Source organism: Narcine bancroftii, chromosome 1 (assembly GCF_036971445.1).
Source record: "Narcine bancroftii isolate sNarBan1 chromosome 1, sNarBan1.hap1, whole genome shotgun sequence".
In the NCBI taxonomy this organism is placed as follows: domain Eukaryota; kingdom Metazoa; phylum Chordata; class Chondrichthyes; order Torpediniformes; family Narcinidae; genus Narcine; species Narcine bancroftii.
Window position 1 is genome coordinate 457145383 of NC_091469.1, and position 8486 is coordinate 457153868.

Consider the following 8486-nt stretch of genomic DNA (forward strand, 5'->3'; position numbering starts at 1 on the left):
CCTCTCCAAGTTTTAAAAGCCTGTTCACTGTTCACTCCACCTCCAATCTTTGTGTAATCTGCATCCAATTTACCATATTTTCATTTTCATCCAGTTGGGTAGCAGGGTTGGCTGTGTTTATGACAGTAGGAGGGCGCAGAGTGATTTGGACAAGTTAGGTGAGTGGGCCAAGATGTGGCAGATGCAATATAATTGTGGATAAATGTGAGGTTATCCACTTTGGAGGTAAGAACAGGAAAGAGGACTATTATCTAAATGGTATCTGTTTAGGAAAAGGGGAGATGCAGAGAGACTTGGGTGTTGCTGTGCATCAATCACTGAAAGTGGGCATGCAGGTGCAGGAGGCGGTGAGGAAGGTGAATGCTATGTTGGCATTCATAGCAAGAGGATTTGAGTACAGGTATCCTGCTACAGCTGAACAGGGCCTTGGTGAGACCACATCTGGAGTACTGCGTGCAGTTTTGATCTCCTTATCTAAGGAAGGACATCCTCGCTATGGAGGGGGTTCAGAGAAGATTCACTAGACTGATACCAGGGATGGAAGGACTTGCATATGAAGAAAGGTTGGATAGACTAGGCTTGTATTCTCTGGAATTTAGAAGAGTTAGCAGAGAATCTTATAGAAACATATAAAATTCTTAAGGGTTTATACAGACTAGACGCAGGTAGGTTGTTTCCAATGCTGAGAAAAAGCAGGACCAGGGGTCACAGTTTAAGGATAAGGGGGAAGTTTTTTAGGACTGAGATGAGGAAAAATTTCTTCTCTCAGAGGGTGGTGGATCTGTGGAAATCTTTGCTACAGGAAGTAGTTGAGGCTGGTTCCTTGCCAATATTTAAGAGTAGGTTAGATTTGGCCCTTGTGGCTAAAGGGATCAAGGGGAATGGGGAGAAGGCAGGAACCAGGTACTGATCAGCCATAATCATATTGAATGATGGTGTAGGATTGAAGGGCCAAATGGCCTACTCCTGCACCTATTTTTCTACGTGTCTATGTTTCTATGATTATCAACAAGAACTACTTACATCAACAATGATGAAGTGCTTTGAAAGGCTGGTGATGAAGCAGATCAGCACCTGTCTGAGAGGTGACAGGAATACGTTCCAGTTCACCTATCGTAGTAACAGGTTTATGGTGGATATCATCTCAATAGCTCTACACAAAGTCCTAGAACACATGGACAGTAAAGATGCATTCATCAGGATGTTCTTTATCAACTACAGTTTGGCATTTAACACCGTCATCCCCTCAAAACTGATCAGTAAACTCCAAGACCTGGGAGTTACCACTGTGTAATTGGATCATAGATTTCTTCCCCTTCAGATCTCAATCAGTGAAGATTGGTAAAAACTTTTCCACAATCTTCATCAGTACTGGTGCACTACAGGGTTGTGTTCTTAGCCCCCTCTCCTACTAAATTTACACCTACAACTTGTGGCTCATTATGACAATACGCTCTACAAATTTGCCGACGATACCATGGTAGTGGGTTGTATAAAGGATGGAGATGAGTCAGCATAGAGGATGAGGATTGAAAACTTGGCTGAATGGTGCACCAACAACAACCTTGCACTCAATGTCACCAAAACTAAGGAGCTGATTGTTGACTTCAGGAAAGGCAAGCCAGATGTATGGAATCCAGTGATCATTGGGGGATCAAAGGTGAAGAGGGTGAGAAAATTTAAGTGCTTTGGAGTTACTATCTTGGAGGACCTAACACACCAACGGCATTGTGAAGAAAGCACGTCAGCACCTCTACTTCCTCAGGAATTTGTGGAGGTTTGGTATGACACTAGAAACCCTGGCAAATTTCTACAGAGGTGTGGCGGAAAGTGTTGACCAGCTGCATCATGGTCTTGTAAGGGGACATTAATACCCCTGAGCATAAAGTCCTCCAAAAGGTAGTGGACAAAGCCCAGGACATCACAGGCAAAATCCTCCACACTATTGAGTACATCTACACAGTCTATTCTCACTGCTGCCATCAGGGAAGAGGTATAGATGCTACAAGACTCACACCACCAGGTTCAGGAACAGCTGTTATCCCTCCACCTTTAGACTCCTCAACAACAAACTCAATCAGAGACTCATTTAAGGACTCTTACTTGTGCATTTTATTGATTTTCTTTTTTATTCTCTCTGTATTGCTGTTATCTGTTTACAATTCTTCATTTGTTTACATGTTTACACTATGTACAGTTTTTTTCTGAACTATCAGTTAGTGGTAATTCTGCCACATCCGAAGGAAAAAGAACCTCAGGGTTGTATGTGATGTCTTGTATGTACTCTGACAATAAATCTGAAATCTGAATATAGATGATAAACAAAAATAGGCCCAGCACTGATCCTTGAGGTATGCTGCAAGTCAGAGTGCCAATCATTCACTACACTCTGTGGTTTCTCCCATAAAACCAATTTTGAATACAATTTATTATCTCCCCATGAATACCATGCAACTGAAACTTCTTGATTAATCTCCCATGTGGGACCTTGTCAAAGGCATTACTAAAGTCCACATAAAGAGGATCTATGGTGTTTTCTTCATCACTTTTCTGCTAACCTTCTCAAAAATCTTTATGATTAGTTAAACATGACCTCCCATGCACAAAGCCATGTTGACCATCCCTAATCAGTCCCTAGTATGAATTTGTGGCCAAAAGATTCCACATATTGAACATCTTCCAATGACTTGCCTATTACTGACGTCCGGCTCACTAGCATGTAATTTCCTGGGTTGTTTTTAGAGTCTTTTAAAGAACAGAACAATCCTCTGGCACCTCACGGTGGCTAAGGACATGTTAAGTATATTTGCCATATTATGTCTGAGGATTTATCATTCCTATTTGCTTCACAACAGCAACCATCTTCTTCTCTTTAATCTGTATGGGTTCCATGACCTCACTACATGTTTGCCTCACTTCCATAGACTCTTCCAGTTTCTTGAGTAAATATAGATGCAAAAAGACATTTTAAGATCTCCCCAGTTCTTTTGGCGCCATACATATCTGACCAATCTGATCTACAAGAGGAGCAATTTTATTCCTTATTATCCTTTTGCTCTTAATATACCTTTAGAAGCCCTAGGATGTTTTTTATTGCCTTGCTGTTAAAGCAACCTCATGTCTTCTTTTAGACCTCCTGATCTCATAAGCTTTTCTTGCAGTTTTTATGCTCCTCATTTGCTCTTTGTTGCCTATACTTGCAGAACACCTTTCTTTTTCTTAACTAGATCTCCAATATCTTCAAAACGTCAGGTTCCCTATGCCTGTTAACTTTGCCTTTTACCCTGACAGAAACATACAAACTCTGTGCTCTCAAAATTTCATCTTTGAAGGCCTCTCATTTACCAAGCACATTCTCACCAGAAAACAACCTATCCCATTCCATGCTTTCTAGATCCTTTCTCATTTCCTCAAAATTATACTTTCTCCAATTTAGAATCTCAACCCAAGAGCATAATGATCACTGGATCCAAAGTATTTCTTGCCATACACTTCCATCACCCGTCCTATCTCTTTCCATTTTTGGACATCCATCAGTGTTCTCTTAAAAGCTGGTACCTCTATACATTGATTTCAACAAGTATCCTGAACAGATTTGAGAAACACTAAGACATTCAGCCCTTTTACAGAATGAGAGTCCCAATCAATATGTGGAAAGTTAAAATCACTTCCCATTACAACTTTATTTTTCCTGCAGCTGTCTTCTGTCTCTGCAGATTCGCTCCTCCAATTATCAGTGTCTATTGGGTAGTCTATAATATAACCCCAATGATGTGATCATGCCTTTACCCATTACTCAGCTCCATCCATATAGCCTCAGTAGATGAGCCCTCCAGTCTATCCTGTTTAAGCACTGTCTAGTGATGCTACCCCTCCCCCTTTCAACCTTCCATCTCTTTCATGTCTTAACAGAACATTTTGCTACCAGTCCTGTCCCTCCTTCAACCAAGTTACACTGATGGCCTCAAGGTCATAATTCCACATGGAGCTAATTCCATAAGCTCATCTGCCTTACTACAAAACTCTTTGTGCTGAAATAGACAGACCTCAGAACATTGTTCCCTTTGATTCCTGTATTTGAGTGCAGTCTTAAAATAATCTTTTTCCATCCCCACTCCAATATCTGCTCTAGCAATCTAGTTCTCATCTCCCTACAAATCTAGTTTAAATTCCCTGAAGTAACACTTGCATACCTTCCCACAAGGATATTAGTCCCTCTCCAGTTCAGATATATATAAAATCTTTGTCTAGACTTTACTGGATCTCTCCGAGAGCTTATCAGCACCACTCCCATGATCCTTTTCAGCCCCTCTCACTGGGACCATTGTGATGTCATTCTGTGACACAGTTCGTTTGTGGATCAGTGTAGCCATGATTCCTCCCCCCACCAGAACTTTTGTTCAGATTCCACAGTTGGTAAACAGTTTGTATGTTTGGGATGCCAACCTCTCCACCGTGGGGTTGGAACAGTTATTGGTTGGTCAAGATCAAGGTGTGCTGTTTTGAGACAGTTGACCGTGAATGTTTCCTGCTTATCCTGAATGTCCGAAAGGCACATAGTCCCATTGTGCTGTAACACCTTATTTGGACCCTCATATGCGGGCTGAAGGGGTGTCTGGTGCGCGCCTCACCTTATGAAGACGTAATTACAGTCTTAGAGATCTTTTGGGATGTAGGATGGGGCTAGACTGTGGCGTGATGTTGGTATGGGGGTCAAGGTGGCCACTTTCTCACGAAGTCACGTTAGCAGGACCGTAAGTGTTTCCTCCTGGCCATGAGTGCTGCCACAAACTCTTCCGGGACTGTCAGCGGGGCCCTATAGACAAGCTCAGTGGAGGACAGGATTTCACGGACTTCACAGATCACAAGCCCTTCATTTTTGCCTTCGCCAAAGTGTCGGACCTGCGGTTGGCAGGGCAGCAGGGTAACCTCTCATGTCTCAAGCACATTTCCGATAAGAGCAACCTTGTGGCTGATGCTCTGTCCCATACGTCCATCCTGTCTGTGCACTCCCTGTCCCCTGGAATAGACAATACAGCACTCACAGTGGCCCAGTGACAGGATGGTGAGATACCAGCACTACAGCTGGAAGATGTGCATTTCAGGCCATCCGAAGCCACATTTTTCTGTGATGTGTCCACTGGCTGACCTAGGCCTATTGTTCCTGCCGCATACAGGCAAGTTCTGGCCCAGTGGCTGACCTGTTTACGCAGCCCATACCAAATGAATCTGTCCCAATGAATTGAGTTGTCAACCAGATGGATGGATGGGTTAACCCTGTTGAACACACTATATTTCTGCTCTGGGGGCCATAGGTGTCTGCTGAAGAAAGTGAGTGGTCTCTAATGTCCATCAATCAGCTGCTCCAGGACGCCACTAACAGCCATGTTGGATGTGTCAATTGTAAAGGCGGTGGGCATACCAATGCGCTTATGCACTAGAAGGTGGAGTTGGCCAGAGTGTCTTTGGCCTGGGTGAAAGTTGCTGAAGAATCTGTGTCCCAACTGAGTTATTTGGTCTGACCGGATAGCAGCTTGAAAATAGGTCACATGATTCTGGCAGCTGATGGCAGGAACTGATGGTGGAAGTTGACCATCCCAACGAGCTCCTCCAAACATTTGGCTGTATTTGGCTTGGCAAACTTACAAATGGCCTCAACCGTAGGCGGAAGAGGGACTGCTCCATGTTGATCAATGCGGTGCCCAAGGAAATTGGTGTGAGTCTGTTCGAACTGGCATTTCACTGGGTTAGTGGCTAAGCTGTAGTCACTCAGTCACTGGCAGAGCAGCTGAAGATACATTAGGTGCTCCTGTAACAAACAGCTGGCGATGAGGATGTCGTCTAGGTAGATAAAAACAAAATCTAGACTGTGCCCCACCGAGTCCATAAGTCTCTGGAGGTCTGCGCTGCATTTTTGAGGCTGAATGGCATGCAGAGGAAAGGGTCAAACAGAGTGATAAGGGCTGCCTTGGGGTCATCGCTGGGGTGCATGGGGATCTGGTGGTACCCCTGGACCAGGTCAATTTTTGAGAAGATCCTAACTCCATGTAGATTGGCCGTGTGGACTTGGATGTGGGGAACTGGGTACTGTTTTGGTGTCATGGTGTCATTGAGCCAGCGGAATACCCCACAAGATCTCCACCCCACAAAAGACTTTGATACCATGTGTAGAGGAGAGGCACATGATCTTTCCAAGCTCCAAATGATTCCCATCTCCTCCATCTTTCTGAATATTCCTTGGTGAGCCACAGCTTGTCAGAAGGAAGGCTGCATTCCCAGACATGTAGCAATGGTTCCTGTGTGGCGATGTGGTGCTAGACACCTTGTTTCAGGACCGCGATAGAGCACCGTGGCTTTATAGTGGCCAGGAATCCTGCGAGGATTCTGGCAAACTTGTTGACCAATAAGGTTACTGATTCGAGGTGGGGGGCTGTGAACTTGACTTCTTGAAGGATGAAGGTCTGGAAGGTCCTGGAATTGACCAACTGGTTCCCTTTCAGGTCTACCAAGAGGCAGTGGACTTGAAGGAAGTCTGTGGCCAGTAGGGGCTGAGACACATCAGCCAAAGTGAAGGTCCAAGTAAAACGGCAGGATCCAAACTCAAGTGGGATGGTCCGCACCCCATATGTGCATATGCTCCTATTGTGGGTGGTGGTGAGGGATGGTCCTGACTTCCTGACATGGGTTTCTCAGTTCAAGGGGGCAAGATGCTGACCTCCACCTCTGTGTCCATGAGGAAAATCTGCTCTGATTGCTGATCCCATAGATAAAGTAGGTTATCTTGGTGGCCGCCGTCATAGCCATCAGCGATGGTCTTCCCAGATGGGAGCAAGGTGGACAGCAGCAGCATGGTCCAGAACCCCATTTCTGCTGGTAGAATCTGAGTTTGAGAGTTCACTTGCTGCTGTTGTCGCCAGCCTCCTCGGTGGAGTGGGAGAGAGATGAGTCACTTGGCGCGACGCAACAACTAGTTCAATGGACACCTCGCCATATTGCTTGGCATGCTACAGAACAACAGGACATCTGCACGGGCTGCTAATATGCATAGGTCGCTGAACTCTTCGTCCACAAGGAGTAACCAAATGTCTTCCAGTACCTGTTCGAGAAATATCTGCTCAAAGAGTAAGCAGGACCTGTGGCCATTCATTAACGCTAGTGCATTGTTCATAAGGTGGACAGTCTGCGGTCACAATTTTTGAGAAGATCATGTGGGGCAGCCATGCCACTCATTTGCAGCGGGAAGGGCCGAAGGTGCGGATAAGGAGTGCTCTGATTCCATCATACCTGTCAGCAGCAGGTAGCTGATATAAGTCAATGATTCATTTGGCAGTACCCTGGTCAAAGGAACTGACCACATACTAATGTTTTGTGAAGTTTGCAGTGGTCTGCCTGACCTGAAATTGGGCCTCAGCCTGTTCAAACCAGACTAGTGGCTGTGAGGTCCAAAAAGTCAAAGCTTCAGCGAGACTGCATTCTATCTTCTTGAGTCATTCATCACGGGGTGAACAATGCCGGTTTGGACTATTGGGTCACTACTGTGGTTGGTGTGATGTTGTTACAGGCCCAGAGGACCCCAAAACTCAGCAGCAATAGAAATTCACCAAGACAAATGGTTATTTTTAAAAAAAGTCATTTTTAATTTTCTTTAAACATAAAAACAGGATCAAACTTTAATTTATTACTGTTGACTTAACCTAACTTAACCCCCTTCTAATTCTAAGTACACGTGTATGTAATATGCATAAGTTCAGAAAAGTTATTTGATTCACAGTCCAATCTCACTTCTTACTCTTCCAAGTTCACCGGTATCAGGCAATTCTTATACTGGGCATAGAATTTAACATTTATGAATTTTCACTGAGGTCTGATGCTTATAGATAATTGGTTATCACTATGTCAGGTTCTTGTTGGTTTCAGAGAGATTTGACGCAAACATTGGACACATTGGGCTCATTGGACACAAACAAACTGATTTACTTCCATTAGTCACTTCAGTGTCATGCTGAAGAAACTTGCCCCATCAAGGTTTTCCAAATGATAACCAGGTCACAGTTCCTCTAGTTTCTCCTGAAATGTGAAATACTCTAGCCAGCCATTTCCTCTTGTATGGACCACAAGGATTTTCAACAGGCTGAACTCAAAACTCATAACCCATCTTCAAAATGGGGTTTAAATAAGCTTCCAGCTTTGAAAAGCCACTCTCTCTCTCTCTCTCTCTCTCTCTCTCTCTCTCTCTCTCTCTCTCTCTCTCTCCCTCTCTCTCTGTCTGTCTGTCTGTCTCTCTCTCTCTCTCTCTCTCTCTCTCTCTCAGAGAAACCTGTTTTGTCTTTGTTCTCTTTCTGCTTGCAAAACCACATGACCTTCTTAGAATGGCAAGCTGCAACCAGATAGTGGTACTGGACCCAACTTCTGAGCTGGTTAATTTGTTGCTTTCAAAACAATAATCCATTTACACAGTATCATTCCATTTAACACCTACTTGTGAA

At 44.2% G+C, this 8486-nt stretch overlaps 1 long non-coding RNA gene across 2 annotated transcripts in view; it reads right to left on the reverse strand.

Annotated features, from left to right (window-relative positions):
- Positions 1–4289, reverse strand: part of LOC138751825 (uncharacterized) — a 108784-nt gene extending 104495 nt beyond the window's left edge. For both annotated transcript variants that reach the window (XR_011350210.1, XR_011350211.1), the window contains exons 1-2: positions 4194–4289; positions 1024–1165 (exon numbers count right to left, since the gene is read on the reverse strand). This is a non-coding gene — a long non-coding RNA (uncharacterized lncRNA). The remainder of the gene's footprint in view (positions 1–1023; positions 1166–4193) is intronic.
- Positions 4290–8486: the final 4197 nt, after the last annotated feature.